The sequence below is a fragment of the Urtica dioica genome, chromosome 2, assembly GCF_054948205.1.
Source record: "Urtica dioica subsp. dioica isolate 48M chromosome 2, U.dioica_male_clone48M_v1_H2, whole genome shotgun sequence".
Classification (NCBI taxonomy): domain Eukaryota; kingdom Viridiplantae; phylum Streptophyta; class Magnoliopsida; order Rosales; family Urticaceae; genus Urtica; species Urtica dioica.
In genome coordinates this window covers 25,714,721-25,730,177 of record NC_142757.1, presented here as the reverse complement: position 1 = coordinate 25,730,177, position 15,457 = coordinate 25,714,721, and positions in this window count along the sequence as shown.

The following is a 15,457-nucleotide window of genomic DNA, read 5'->3' as shown; positions in this document are numbered from 1 at the left end:
TCGAGGAGAAACGTAGAGTCGGCACGAGGAGTAGCTTGTAGACTCGTGGACTCGTTACTCGACTCGAGGAGTGAACTCAACTCGAGGAGAAACGTAGAGTCGGCACGAGGAGTAGCTTGTCGACATGTGGACTCGGTACTCGACTAGAGGAGTGAATTCAACTCGAGGAGAAACGTAGAGTCGGCACGAGGAGTAGCTTGTCGACTCGTGGACTCGTTACTCGACTCGAGGAGTGAACTCAACTCGAGGAGAAACGTAGAGTCGGCACGAGGAGTAGCTTGTCGACTCGTGGACTCGGTACTCGACTCGAGGAGTGAACTCAACTCGAGGAGAAACATAGAGTCGGCACGAGGAGTACCTTGTCGACTCGTGGACTCGGTACTTGACTCGAGGAGGGAACTCAACTCGAGGAGAAACGTAGAGTCGGCACGAGGAGTAGCTTGTCGACTCGTGGACTCGGTACTCGACTTGAGGAGTGACCTCAACTCGAGGAGAAACGTAGAGTCGGCACGAGGAGTAGCTTGTCGACTCGTGGACTCGGTACTAGACTCGAGGAGTGAACTCAACTCGAGGAGAAACGTAGAGTCGGCACGAGGAGTAGCTTGTCGACTCGTGGACTCGGTACTCGACTCGAGGAGTGAACTCAACTCGAGGAGAAACATAGAGTTGGCACGAGGAGTACCTTGTCGACTCGTGGACTCGGTACTTGACTCGAGGAGGGAACTCAACTCGAGGAGAAACGTATAGTCGGCACGAGGAGTAGCTTGTCGACTCCTGGACTCGGTACTCGACTGGAGGAGTTAAATCAACTCTAGGAGAAACGTAGAGTCGGCACGAGGAGTAGCTTGTCGAATCGTGGACTCAGTACTTGACTCGAGGAGTGAACTCAACTCGAGGAGAAACGTAGAGTCGGCACGAGGAGTAGCTTTTCGACTCATGGACTCGGTACTCGACTCGAGGAGTGAACTCAACTCGAGGAGAAACGTAGAGTCGGCACGAGGAGTAGCTTGTCGACTCGTGGACTCGGTACTAGACTCGAGGAGGGAACTCAACTCAAGGAGAAACGTAGAGTCGGCACGAGGAGTAGCTTGTCGACTCGTGGACTCGGTACTCGACTCGAGGAGGGAACTTAACTCGAGGAGAAACATAGAGTCGGCACGAGGAGTACCTTGTCGACTCGTGGACTCGGTACTTGACTCGAGGAGGGAACTCAACTCGAGGAGAAACGTAGAGTCGGCACGAGGAGTAGCTTGTCGACTCGTGGACTCGGTACTCGACTTGAGGAGTGACCTCAACTCGAGGAGAAACGTAGAGTCGGCACGAGGAGTAGCTTGTCGACTCGTGGACTCGGTACTAGACTCGAGGAGTGAACTCAACTCGAGGAGAAACGTAGAGTCGGCACGAGGAGTAGCTTGTCGACTCGTGGACTCGGTACTCGACTCGAGGAGTGAACTCAACTCGAGGAGAAACATAGAGTCGGCACGAGGAGTACCTTGTCGACTCGTGGACTCGGTACTTGACTCGAGGAGGGAACTCAACTCGAGGAGAAACGTATAGTCGGCACGAGGAGTAGCTTGTCGACTCGTGGACTCGGTACTCGACTGGAGGAGTTAAATCAACTCTAGGAGAAACGTATAGTCGGCACGAGGAGTAGCTTGTCGAAACGTGGACTCAGTACTTGACTCGAGGAGTGAACTCAACTCGAGGAGAAACGTAGAGTCGGCACGAGGAGTAGCTTTTCGACTCGTGGACTCGGTACTCGACTCGAGGAGTGAACTCAACTCGAGGAGAAACGTAGAGTCGGCACGAGGAGTCGCTTGTCGACTCGTGGACTCGGTACTCGACTCGAGGAGTGAACTCAACTCGAGGAGAAACGTAGAGTCGGCACGAGGAGTAGCTTTTCAACTCGTGGACTCGGTACTCTACTCGAGGAGTGAACTCAACTCGAGGAGAAACGTAGAGTCGGCTCGAGGAGTAGCTTGTAGACTCGTGGACTCGTTACTCGACTAGAGGAGTGAACTCAACTCGAGGAGAAACGTAGAGTCGGCACGAGGAGTAGCTTGTCGACATGTGGACTCGGTACTCGACTAGAGGAGTGAATTCAACTCGAGGAGAAACGTAGAGTCGGCACGAGGAGTAGCTTGTCGACTCGTGGACTCGTTACTCGACTCGAGGAGTGAACTCAACTCGAGGAGAAACGTAGAGTCGGCACGAGGAGTAGCTTGTCGACTCGTGGACTCGGTACTCGACTCGAGGAGTGAACTCAACTCGAGGAGAAACATAGAGTCGGCACGAGGAGTACCTTGTCGACTCGTGGACTCGGTACTTGACTCGAGGAGGGAACTCAACTCGAGGAGAAACGTAGAGTCGGCACGAGGAGTAGCTTGTCGACTCGTGGACTCGGTACTCGACTTGAGGAGTGACCTCAACTCGAGGAGAAACGTAGAGTCGACACGAGGAGTAGCTTGTCGACTCGTGGACTCGGTACTAGACTCGAGGAGTGAACTCAACTCGAGGAGAAACGTAGAGTCGGCACGAGGAGTAGCTTGTCGACTCGTGGACTCGGTACTCGACTCGAGGAGTGAACTCAACTCGAGGAGAAACATAGAGTTGGCACGAGGAGTACCTTGTCGACTCGTGGACTCGGTACTTGACTCGAGGAGGGAACTCAACTCGAGGAGAAACGTATAGTCGGCACGAGGAGTAGCTTGTCGACTCCTGGACTCGGTACTCGACTCGAGGAGTGAACTCAACTCGAGGAGAAACATAGAGTCGGCACGAGGAGTAGCTTGTCGACTCGTGGACTCGGTAATCGACTCGAGGAGTGAACTCAACTCGAGGAGAAACGTAGAGTCGGCACGAGGAGTAGCTTGTCGACTCGTGGACTCGGTACTCGACTCGAGGAGTGAACTCAACTCGAGGAGAAACGTAGAGTCGGCACGAGGAGTAGCTTGTCGACTCGTGGACTCGGTACTCGACTCGAGGAGTGAACTCAACTCGAGCAGAAACGTAGAGTCGGCACGAGGAGTAGCTTTTCAACTCGTGGACTCGGTACTCTACTCGAGGAGTGAACTCAACTCGAGGAGAAACGTAGAGTCGGCACGAGGAGTAGCTTGTAGACTCGTGGACTCGTTACTCGACTCGAGGAGTGAACTCAACTCGAGGAGAAACGTAGAGTCGGCACGAGGAGTAGCTTGTCGACTCGTGGACTCGGTACTCGACTAGAGGAGTGAATTCAACTCGAGGAGAAACGTAGAGTCGGCACGAGGAGTAGCTTGTCGACTCGTGGACTCGGTACTCGACTCGAGGAGTGAACTCAACTCGAGGAGAAACGTAGAGTCGGCACGAGGAGTCGCTTGTCGACTCGTGGACTCGGTACTCGACTCGAGGAGTGAACTCAACTCGAGGAGAAACGTAGAGTCGGCACGAGGAGTAGCTTGTCGACTCGTGGACTTGGTACTCGACTCGAGGAGTGAACTCAACTCGAGGAGAAACATAGAGTCGGCACGAGGAGTAGCTTGTCGACTCGTGGACTCGGTAATTGACTCGAGGAGTAAACTCAACTCGAGGAGAAACGTAGAGTCGGCACGAGGAGTAGCTTGTCGACTCGTGGACTCGGTACTCGACTCGAGGAGTGAACTCAACTCGAGGAGAAACGTAGAGTCGGCACGAGGAGTAGCTTGTCGACTCGTGGACTCGGTACTCGACTCGAGGAGTGAACTCAACTCGAGGAGAAACGTAGAGTCGGCACGAGGAGTAGCTTGTCGACTCGTGGACTCGGTACTCGACTGGAGGAGTGAACTCAACTCGAGGAGAAACGTAGAGTCGGCACGAGGAGTAGCTTGTCGACTCGTGGACTCGGTACTCGACTTGAGGAGTGAACTCAACTCGAGGAGAAACGTAGAGTCGGCACGAGGAGTAGCTTGTCAACTCGTGGACTCGGTACTCGACTCGAGGAGTGAACTCAACTCGAGGAGAAACATAGAGTCGGCACGAGGAGTACCTTGTCGACTCGTGGACTCGGTACTTGACTCGAGGAGGGAACTCAACTCGAGGAGAAACGTAGAGTTGGCACGAGGAGTAGCTTGTCGACTCGTGGACTCAGTACTCGACTTGAGGAGTGACCTCAACTCGAGGAGAAACGTAGAGTCGGCACGAGGAGTAGCTTGTCGACTCGTGGACTCGGTACTAGACTCGAGGAGTGAACTCAACTCGAGGAGAAACGTAGAGTCGGCACGAGGAGTACCTTGTCGACTTGTGGACTCGGTACTCGACTCGAGGAGTGAACTCAACTCGAGGAGAAACATAGAGTCGGCACGAGGAGTACCTTGTCGACTCGTGGACTCGGTACTTGACTCGAGGAGGGAACTCAACTCGAGGAGAAACGTAGAGTCGGCACGAGGAGTAGCTTGTCGACTCGTGGACTCGGTACTCGACTTTAGGAGTGACCTCAACTCGAGGAGAAACGTAGAGTCGGCACGAGGAGTAGCTTGTCGACTCGTGGACTCGGTACTAGACTCGAGGAGTGAACTCAACTCGAGGAGAAACGTAGAGTCGGCACGAGGAGTAGCTTGTCGACTCGTGGACTCGGTACTCAACTCGAGGAGAAACATAGAGTCGGCACGAGGAGTACCTTGTCGACTCGTGGACTCGGTACTTGACTCGAGGAGGGAACTCAACTCGAGGAGAAACGTATAGTAGGCACGAGGAGTAGCTTGTCGACTCGTGGACTCGGTACTCGACTGGAGGAGTGAACTCAACTCGAGGAGAAACGTAGAGTCGGCACGAGGAGTAGCTTGTCGGCTCGTGGTCTCGGTAATCGACTCGAGGAGTGAACTCAACTCGAGGAGAAACGTAGAGTCGGCACGAGGAGTAGCTTGTCGACTCGTGGACTCGGTACTCGACTCGAGGAGTGAACTCAACTCGAGGAGAAACGTAGAGTCGGCACGAGGAGTAGCTTGTCGACTCGTGGACTCGGTACTCGACTCGAGGAGTGAACTCAACTCGTGGAGAAACATAGAGTCGGCACGAGGAGTAGCTTGTCGACTCGTGGACTCGGTAATCGACTCGAGGAGTGAACTCAACTCGAGGAGAAACGTAGAGTCGGCACGAGGAGTAGCTTGTCGACTCGTGGACTCGGTACTCGACTCGAGGAGTAAACTCAACTCGAGGAGAAACGTAGAGTCGGCACGAGGAGTAACTTGTCGACTCGTGGACTCGGTACTCGACTCGAGGAGTGAACTCAACTCGAGGAGAAACGTAGAGTCGGCACGAGGAGTAGCTTGTCGACTCGTGGACTCGGTACTCGACTCGAGGAGTGAACTCAACTCGAGGAGAAACATAGAGTCGGCACGAGGAGTACCTTGTCGACTCGTGGACTCGGTACTTGACTCGAGGAGGGAACTCAACTCGAGGAGAAACGTATAGTCGGCACGAGGAGTAGCTTGTCGACTCGTGGACTCGGTACTCGACTGGAGGAGTTAAATCAACTCTAGGAGAAACGTAGAGTCGGCACGAGGAGTAGCTTGTCGAATCGTGGACTCAGTACTTGACTCGAGGAGTGAACTCAACTCGAGGAGAAACGTAGAGTCGGCACGAGGAGTAGCTTGTCGACTCGTGGACTCGGTACTCGACTCGAGGAGTGAACTCAACTCGAGCAGAAACGTAGAGTCGGCACGAGGAGTAGCTTTTCAACTCGTGGACTCGGTACTCTACTCGAGGAGTGAACTCAACTCGAGGAGAAACGTAGAGTCGGCACGAGGAGTAGCTTGTAGACTCGTGGACTCGTTACTCGACTCGAGGAGTGAACTCAACTCGAGGAGAAACGTAGAGTCGGCACGAGGAGTAGCTTGTCGACTCGTGGACTCGGTACTCGACTCGAGGAGTGAACTCAACTCGAGGAGAAACGTAGAGTCGGCACGAGGAGTAGCTTGTCGACTCGTTGACTCGTTACTCGACTCGAGGAGTGAACTCAACTCGAGGAGAAACGTAGAGTCGGCACGAGGAGTAGCTTGTCGACTCGTGGACTCGGTACTCGACTCGAGGAGTGAACTCAACTCGAGGAGAAACGTAGAGTCGGCACGAGGAGTAGCTTGTCGACTCGTGGACTTGGTGCTCGAATCGAGGAGTGAACTCAACTCGAGGAGAAACATAGAGTCGGCACGAGGAGTAGCTTGTCGACTCGTGGACTCGGTAATCGACTCGAGGAGTAAACTCAACTCGAGGAGAAACGTAGAGTCGGCACGAGGAGTAGCTTGTCGACTCGTGGACTCGGTACTCTACTCGAGGAGTGAACTCAACTCGAGGAGAAACGTAGAGTCGGCACGAGGAGTAGCTTGTCGACTCGTGGACTCGGTACTCGACTCGAGGAGTGAACTCACGAGGAGAAACGTAGAGTCAGCACGAGGAGTAGCTTGTCGACTCGTGGACTCGGTACTCGACTCGAGGAGTGAACTCAACTCGAGGAGAAACATAGAGTCGGCACGAGGAGTACCTTGTCGACTCGTGGACTCGGTACTTGACTCGAGGAGGGAACTCAACTCGAGGAGAAACGTATAGTAGGCACGAGGAGTAGCTTGTCGACTCGTGGACTCGGTACTCGACTGGAGGAGTGAACTCAACTCGAGGAGAAACGTAGAGTCGGCACGACGAGTAGCTTGTCGGCTCGTGGTCTCGGTAATCGACTCGAGGAGTGAACTCAACTCGAGGAGAAACGTAGAGTCGGCACGAGGAGTAGCTTGTCGACTCGTGGACTCGGTACTCGACTCGAGGAGTGAACTCAACTCGAGGAGAAACGTAGAGTCGGCACGAGGAGTAGCTTGTCGACTCGTGGACTTGGTACTCGACTCGAGGAGTGAACTCAACTCGTGGAGAAACATAGAGTCGGCACGAGGAGTAGCTTGTCGACTCGTGGACTCGGTAATCGACTCGAGGAGTGAACTCAACTCGAGGAGAAACGTAGAGTCGGCACGAGGAGTAGCTTGTCAAACTCGTGGACTCGGTACTCGACTCGAGGAGTGAACTCAACTCGAGGAGAAACGTAGAGTCGGCACGAGGAGTAGCTTGTCGACTCGTGGACTCGGTACTCGACTCGAGGAGTGAACTCAACTCGAGGAGAAACGTAGAGTCAGCACGAGGAGTAGCTTGTCGACTCGTTGACTCGGTACTCGACTGGAGGAGTGAACTCAACTCGATGAGAAACGTAGAGTCGGCACGAGGAGTAGCTTATCGACTCGTGGACTCGGTAATCGACTCGAGGAGTGAACTCAACTCGAGGAGAAACGTAGAGTCGGCACGAGGAGTAGCTTGTCGACTCGTGGACTTGGTACTCGACTCGAGGAGTGAACTCAACTCGAGGAGAAACATAGAGTCGGCACGAGGAGTAGCTTGTCGACTCGTGGACTCGGTACTCGACTCGAGGAGTAAACTCAACTCGAGGAGAAACGTAGAGTCGTCACGAGGAGTAGCTTGTCGACTCGTGGACTCGGTACTCGACTCGAGGAGTGAACTCAACTCGAGGAGAAACGTAGAGTCGGCACGAGGAGTAGCTTGTCGACTCGTGGACTCGGTACTCGACTCGAGGAGTGAACTCAACTCGAGGAGAAACATAGAGTCGGCACGAGGAGTACCTTGTCGACTCGTGGACTCGGTACTAGACTCGAGGAGGGAACTCAACTCGAGGAGAAACGTATAGTCGGCACGAGGAGTAGCTTGTCGACTCGTGGACTCGGTACTCGACTGGAGGAGTTAAATCAACTCTAGGAGAAACGTAGAGTCGGCACGAGGAGTAGCTTGTCGAATCGTGGACTCAGTACTTGACTCGAGGAGTGAACTCAACTCGAGGAGAAACGTAGAGTCGGCACGAGGAGTAGCTTGTCGACTCGTGGACTCGGTACTCGACTCGAGGAGTGAACTCAACTCGAGCAGAAACGTAGAGTCGGCACGAGGAGTAGCTTTTCAACTCGTGGACTCGGTACTCTACTCGAGGAGTGAACTCAACTCGAGGAGAAACGTAGAGTCGGCACGAGGAGTAGCTTGTAGACTCGTGGACTCGTTACTCGACTCGAGGAGTGAACTCAACTCGAGGAGAAACGTAGAGTCGGCACGAGGAGTAGCTTGTCGACTTGTGGACTCGGTACTCGACTAGAGGAGTGAATTCAACTCGAGGAGAAACGTAGAGTCGGCACGAGGAGTAGCTTGTCGACTCGTGGACTCGTTACTCGACTCGAGGAGTGAACTCAACTCGAGGAGAAACGTAGAGTCGGCACGAGGAGTAGCTTGTCGACTCGTGGACTCGGTACTCGACTCGAGGAGTGAACTCAACTCGAGGAGAAACGTAGAGTCGGCACGAGGAGTAGCTTGTCGACTCGTGGACTTGGTGCTCGACTCGAGGAGTGAACTCAACTCGAGGAGAAACATAGAGTCGGCACGAGGAGTAGCTTGTCGACTCGTGGACTCGGTAATCGACTCGAGGAGTAAACTCAACTCGAGGAGAAACGTAGAGTCGGCACGAGGAGTAGCTTGTCGACTCGTGGACTCGGTACTCTACTAGAGGAGTGAACTCAACTCGAGGAGAAACGTAGAGTCGGCACGAGGAGTAGCTTGTCGACTCGTGGACTCGGTACTCGACTCGAGGAGTGAACTCAACTCGAGGAGAAACGTAGAGTCGGCACGAGGAGTAGCTTGTCGACTCGTGGACTCGGTACTCGACTGGAGGAGTGAACTCAACTCGAGGAGAAACGTAGAGTCGACACGAGGAGTAGCTTGTCGACTCGTGGACTCGGTACTCGACTTGAGGAGTGAACTCAACTCGAGGAGAAACGTAGAGTCGGCACGAGGAGTAGCTTGTCAACTCGTGGACTCGGTACTCGACTCGAGGAGTGAACTCAACTCGAGGAGAAACATAGAGTCGGCACGAGGAGTACGTTGTCGACTCGTGGACTCGGTACTTGACTCGAGGAGGGAACTCAACTCGAGGAGAAACGTAGAGTCGGCACGAGGAGTAGCTTGTCGACTCGTGGACTCGGTACTCGACTTGAGGAGTGACCTCAACTCGAGGAGAAACGTAGAGTCGGCACGAGGAGTAGCTTGTCGACTCGTGGACTCGGTACTAGACTCGAGGAGTGAACTCAACTCGAGGAGAAACGTAGAGTCGGCACGAGGAGTAGCTTGTCGACTCGTGGACTCGGTACTCGACTCGAGGAGTGAACTCAACTCGAGGAGAAACATAGAGTCGGCACGAGGAGTACCTTGTCGACTCGTGGACTCGGTACTTGACTCGAGGAGGGAACTCAACTAGACGACAAACATATAGTCGGCACGAGGAGTAGCTTGTCGACTCGTGGACTCGGTACTCGACTGGAGGAGTTAACTCAACTCTAGGAGAAACGTAGAGTCGGCACGAGGAGCAGCTTGTCGAATCGTGGACTCAGTACTTGACTCGAGGAGTGAACTCAACTCGAGGAGAAACGTAGAGTCGGCACGAGGAGTAGCTTTTTGACTCGTGGACTCGGTACTCGACTCGAGGAGTGAACTCAACTCGAGGAGAAACGTAGAGTCGGCACGAGGAGTAGCTTGTCGACTCGTGGACTCGGTACTCGACTCGAGGAGTGAACTCAACTCGAGGAGAAACGTAGAGTCGGCACGAGGAGTAGCTTGTCGGCTCGTGGTCTCGGTAATCGACTCGAGGAGTGAACTCAACTCGAGGAGAAACGTAGAGTCGGCACGAGTAGTAGCTTGTCGGCTCGTGGTCTCGGTAATCGACTCGAGGAGTGAACTCAACTCGAGGAGAAACGTAGAGTCGGCACGAGGAGTAGCTTGTCGACTCGTGGACTCGGTACTCGACTCGAGGAGTGAACTCAACTCTAGGAGAAACGTAGAGTCGGCACGAGGAGTAGCTTGTCGACTCGTGGACTCGGTACTCGACTGGAGAAGTGAATTCAACTCGAGGAGAAACGTAGAGTCGGCACGAGGAGTAGCTTGTCGACTCGTGGACTCGTTACTCGACTCGAGGAGTGAACTCAACTCGAGGAGAAACGTAGAGTCGGCACGAGGAGTAGCTTGTCGACTCGTGGACTCGGTACTCGACTCGAGGAGTGAACTCAACTCGAGGAGAAACGTAGAGTCGGCACGAGGAGTAGCTTGTCGACTCGTGGACTCGGTACTCGACTCGAGGAGTGAACTCAACTCGAGGAGAAACATAGAGTCGGCACGAGGAGTAGCTTGTCGACTCGTGGACTCGGTAATCGACTCGAGGAGTGAACTCAACTCGAGGAGAAACGTAGAGTCGGCACGAGGAGTAGCTTGTCGACTCGTGGACTCGGTACTCGACTCGAGGAGTGAACTCAACTCGAGGAGAAACGTAGAGTCGGCACGAGGAGTAGCTTGTCGACTCGTGGACTCGGTACTCGACTCGAGGAGTGAACTCAACTCGAGGAGAAACGTAGAGTCGGCACGAGGAGTAGCTTGTAGACTCGTGGACTCGTTACTCGACTCGAGGAGTGAACTCAACTCGAGGAGAAACGTAGAGTCGGCACGAGGAGTAGCTTGTCGACTCGTGGACTCGGTACTCGACTAGAGGAGTGAATTCAACTCGAGGAGAAACGTAGAGTCGGCACGAGGAGTAGCTTGTCGACTCGTGGACTCGTTACTCGACTCGAGGAGTGAACTCAACTCGAGGAGAAACGTAGAGTCGGCACGAGGAGTAGCTTGTCGACTCGTGGACTCGGTACTCGACTCGAGGAGTGAACTCAACTCGAGGAGAAACGTAGAGTCGGCACGAGGAGTAGCTTGTCGACTCGTGGACTTGGTGCTCGACTCGAGGAGTGAACTCAACTCGAGGAGAAACATAGAGTCGGCACGAGGAGTAGCTTGTCGACTCGTGGACTCGGTAATTGACTCGAGGAGTAAACTCAACTCGAGGAGAAACGTAGAGTCGGCACGAGGAGTAGCTTGTCGACTCGTGGACTCGGTACTCGACTCGAGGAGTGAACTCAACTCGAGGAGAAACGTAGAGTCGGCACGAGGAGTAGCTTGTCGACTCGTGGACTCGGTACTCGACTCGAGGAGTGAACTCAACTCGAGGAGAAACGTAGAGTCGGCACGAGGAGTAGCTTGTCGACTCGTGGACTCGGTACTCGACTGGAGGAGTGAACTCAACTCGAGGAGAAACGTAGAGTCGGCACGAGGAGTAGCTTGTCGACTCGTGGACTCGGTACTCGACTTGAGGAGTGAACTCAAATCGAGGAGAAACGTAGAGTCGGCACGAGGAGTAGCTTGTCAACTCGTGGACTCGGTACTCGACTCGAGGAGTGAACTCAACTCGAGGAGAAACATAGAGTCGGCACGAGGAGTACCTTGTCGACTCGTGGACTCGGTACTTGACTCGAGGAGGGAGCTCAACTCGAGGAGAAACGTAGAGTCGGCACGAGGAGTAGCTTTTCGACTCGTGGACTCGGTACTCGACTCGAGGAGTGAACTCAACTCGAGGAGAAACGTAGAGTCGGCACGAGGAGTAGCTTGTCGACTCGTGGACTCGGTACTCGACTCGAGGAGTGAACTCAACTCGAGGAGAAACGTAGAGTCGGCACGAGGAGTAGCTTGTCGGCTCGTGGTCTCGGTAATCGACTCGAGGAGTGAACTCAACTCGAGGAGAAACGTAGAGTCGGCACGAGTAGTAGCTTGTCGGCTCGTGGTCTCGATAAGCGACTCGAGGAGTGAACTCAACTCGAGGAGAAACGTAGAGTCGGCACGAGGAGTAGCTTGTCGACTCGTGGACTCGGTACTCGACTCGAGGAGTGAACTCAACTCGAGGAGAAACGTAGAGTCGGCACGAGGAGTAGCTTGTCGACTCGTGGACTCGGTACTCGACTCGAGGAGTGAACTCAACTCGAGGAGAAACATAGAGTCGGCACGAGGAGTAGCTTGTCGACTCGTGGACTCGGTAATCGACTCGAGGAGTGAACTCAACTCGAGGAGAAACGTAGAGTCGGCACGAGGAGTAGCTTGTCGACTCGTGGACTCGGTACTCGACTCGAGGAGTGAACTCAACTCGAGGAGAAACGTAGAGTCGGCACGAGGAGTAGCTTGTCGACTCGTGGACTCGGTACTCGACTCGAGGAGTGAACTCAACTCGAGGAGAAACGTAGAGTCGGCACGAGGAGTAGCTTGTCGGCTCGTGGTCTCGGTAATCGACTCGAGGAGTGAACTCAACTCGAGGAGAAACGTAGAGTCGGCACGAGTAGTAGCTTGTCGGCTCGTGGTCTCGATAAGCGACTCGAGGAGTGAACTCAACTCGAGGAGAAACGTAGAGTCGGCACGAGGAGTAGCTTGTCGACTCGTGGACTCGGTACTCGACTCGAGGAGTGAACTCAACTCAAGGAGAAACGTAGAGTCGGCACGAGTAGTAGCTTGTCGACTCGTGGACTCGGTACTCGACTGGAGAAGTGAATTCAACTCGAGGAGAAACGTAGAGTCGGCACGAGGAGTAGCTTGTCGACTCGTGGACTCGTTACTCGACTCGAGGAGTGAACTCAACTCGAGGAGAAACGTAGAGTCGGCACGAGCAGTAGCTTGTCGACTCGTGGACTCGGTACTCGACTCGAGGAGTGAACTCAACTCGAGGAGAAACGTAGAGTCGGCACGAGGAGTAGCTTGTCGACTCGTGGACTTGGTACTCGACTCGAGGAGTGAACTCAACTCGAGGAGAAACATAGAGTCGGCACGAGGAGTAGCTTGTCGACTCGTGGACTCGGTAATCGACTCGAGGAGTGAACTCAACTCGAGGAGAAACGTAGAGTCGGCACGAGGAGTAGCTTGTCGACTCGTGGACTCGGTACTCGACTCGAGGAGTGAACTCAACTCGAGGAGAAACGTAGAGTCGGCACGAGGAGTAGCTTGTCGACTCGTGGACTCGGTACTCGACTCGAGGAGTGAACTCAACTCGAGGAGAAACGTAGAGTCGGCACGAGGAGTAGCTTGTAGACTCGTGGACTCGTTACTCGACTCGATGAGTGAACTCAACTCGAGGAGAAACGTAGAGTCGGCACGAGGAGTAGCTTGTCGACTCGTGGACTCGGTACTCGACTAGAGGAGTGAATTCAACTCGAGGAGAAATGTAGAGTCGGCACGAGGAGTAGCTTGTCGACTCGTGGACTCGTTACTCGACTCGAGGAGTGAACTCAACTCGAGGAGAAACGTAGAGTCGGCACGAGGAGTAGCTTGTCGACTCGTGGACTCGGTACTCGACTCGAGGAGTGAACTCAACTCGAGGAGAAACGTAGAGTCGGCACGAGGAGTAGCTTGTCGACTCGTGGACTTGGTGCTCGACTCGAGGAGTGAACTCAACTCGAGGAGAAACATAGAGTCGGCACGAGGAGTAGCTCGTCGACTCGTGGACTCGAGTAATCGACTCGAGGAGTAAACTCAACTCGAGGAGAAACGTAGAGTCGGCACGAGGAGTAGCTTGTCGACTCGTGGACTCGGTACTCGACTCGAGGAGTGAACTCAACTCGAGGAGAAACGTAGAGTCGGCACGAGGAGTAGCTTGTCGACTCGTGGACTCGGTACTCGACTCGAGGAGTGAACTCAACTCGAGGAGAAACGTAGAGTCGGCACGAGGAGTAGCTTGTCGACTCGTGGACTCGGTACTCGACTGGAGGAGTGAACTCAACTCGAGGAGAATCGTAGAGTCGGCACGAGGAGTAGCTTGTCGACTCGTGGACTCGGTACTCGACTTGAGGAGTGAACTCAACTCGAGGAGAAACGTAGAGTCGGCACGAGGAGTAGCTTGTCAACTCGTGGACTCGGTACTCGACTCGAGGAGTGAACTCAACTCGAGGAGAAACATAGAGTCGGCACGAGGAGTACCTTGTCGACTCGTGGACTCGGTACTTGACTCGAGGAGGGAACTCAACTCGAGGAGAAACGTAGAGTCGGCACGAGGAGTAGCTTTTCGACTCGTGGACTCGGTACTCGACTCGAGGAGTGAACTCAACTCGAGGAGAAACGTAGAGTCGGCACGAGGAGTAGCTTGTCGACTCGTGGACTCGGTACTCGACTCGAGGAGTGAACTCAACTCGAGGAGAAACGTAGAGTCGGCACGAGGAGTAGCTTGTCGGCTCGTGGTCTCGGTAATCGACTCGAGGAGTGAACTCAACTCGAGGAGAAACGTAGAGTCGGCACGAGTAGTAGCTTGTCGGCTCGTGGTCTCGGTAATCGACTCGAGGAGTGAACTCAACTCGAGGAGAAACGTAGAGTCGGCACGAGGAGTAGCTTGTCGACTCGTGGACTCGATACTCGACTCGAGGAGTGAACTCAACTCGAGGAGAAACGTAGAGTCGGCACGAGGAGTAGCTTGTCGACTCGTGGACTCGGTACTCGACTGGAGAAGTGAATTCAACTCGAGGAGAAACGTAGAGTCGGCACGAGGAGTAGCTTGTCGACTCGTGGACTCGTTACTCGACTCGAGGAGTGAACTCAACTCGAGGAGAAACATAGAGTCGGCACGAGGAGTAGCTTGTCGACTCGTGGACTCGGTACTCGACTCGAGGAGTGAACTCAACTCGAGGAGAAACGTAGAGTCGGCACGAGGAGTAGCTTGTCGACTCGTGGACTTGGTACTCTACTCGAGGAGTGAACTAAACTCGAGGAGAAACATAGAGTCGGCACGAGGAGTAGCTTGTCGACTCGTGGACTCGGTAATCGACTCGAGGAGTGAACTCAACTCGAGGAGAAACGTAGAGTCGGCACGAGGAGTAGCTTGTCGACTCGTGGACTCGGTACTCGACTCGAGGAGTGAACTCAACTCGAGGAGAAACGTAGAGTCGGCACGAGGAGTAGCTTGTCGACTCGTGGACTCGGTACTCGACTCGAGGAGTGAACTCAACTCGAGGAGAAACGTAGAGTCGGCACGAGGAGTAGCTTGTAGACTCGTGGACTCGTTACTCGACTCGAGGAGTGAACTCAACTCGAGGAGAAACGTAGAGTCGGCACGAGGAGTAGCTTGTCGACTCGTGGACTCGGTACTCGACTAGAGGAGTGAATTCAACTCGAGGAGAAACGTAGAGTCGGCACGAGGAGTAGCTTGTCGACTCGTGGACTCGTTACTCGACTCGAGGAGTGAACTCAACTCGAGGAGAAACGTAGAGTCGGCACGAGGAGTAGCTTGTCGACTCGTGGACTCGGTACTCGACTCGAGGAGTGAACTCAACTCGAGGAGAAACGTAGAGTCGGCACGAGGAGTAGCTTGTCGACTCGTGGACTTGGTGCTCGACTCGAGGAGTGAACTCAACTCGAGGAGAAACATAGAGTCGGCACGAGGAGTAGCTTGTCGACTCGTAGACTCGGTAATCGACTCGAGGAGTAAACTCAACTCGAGGAGAAACGTAGAGTCGGCACGAGGAGTAGCTTGTCGACTCGTGGACTCGGTACTCTACTCGAGGAGTGAACTCAACTCGAG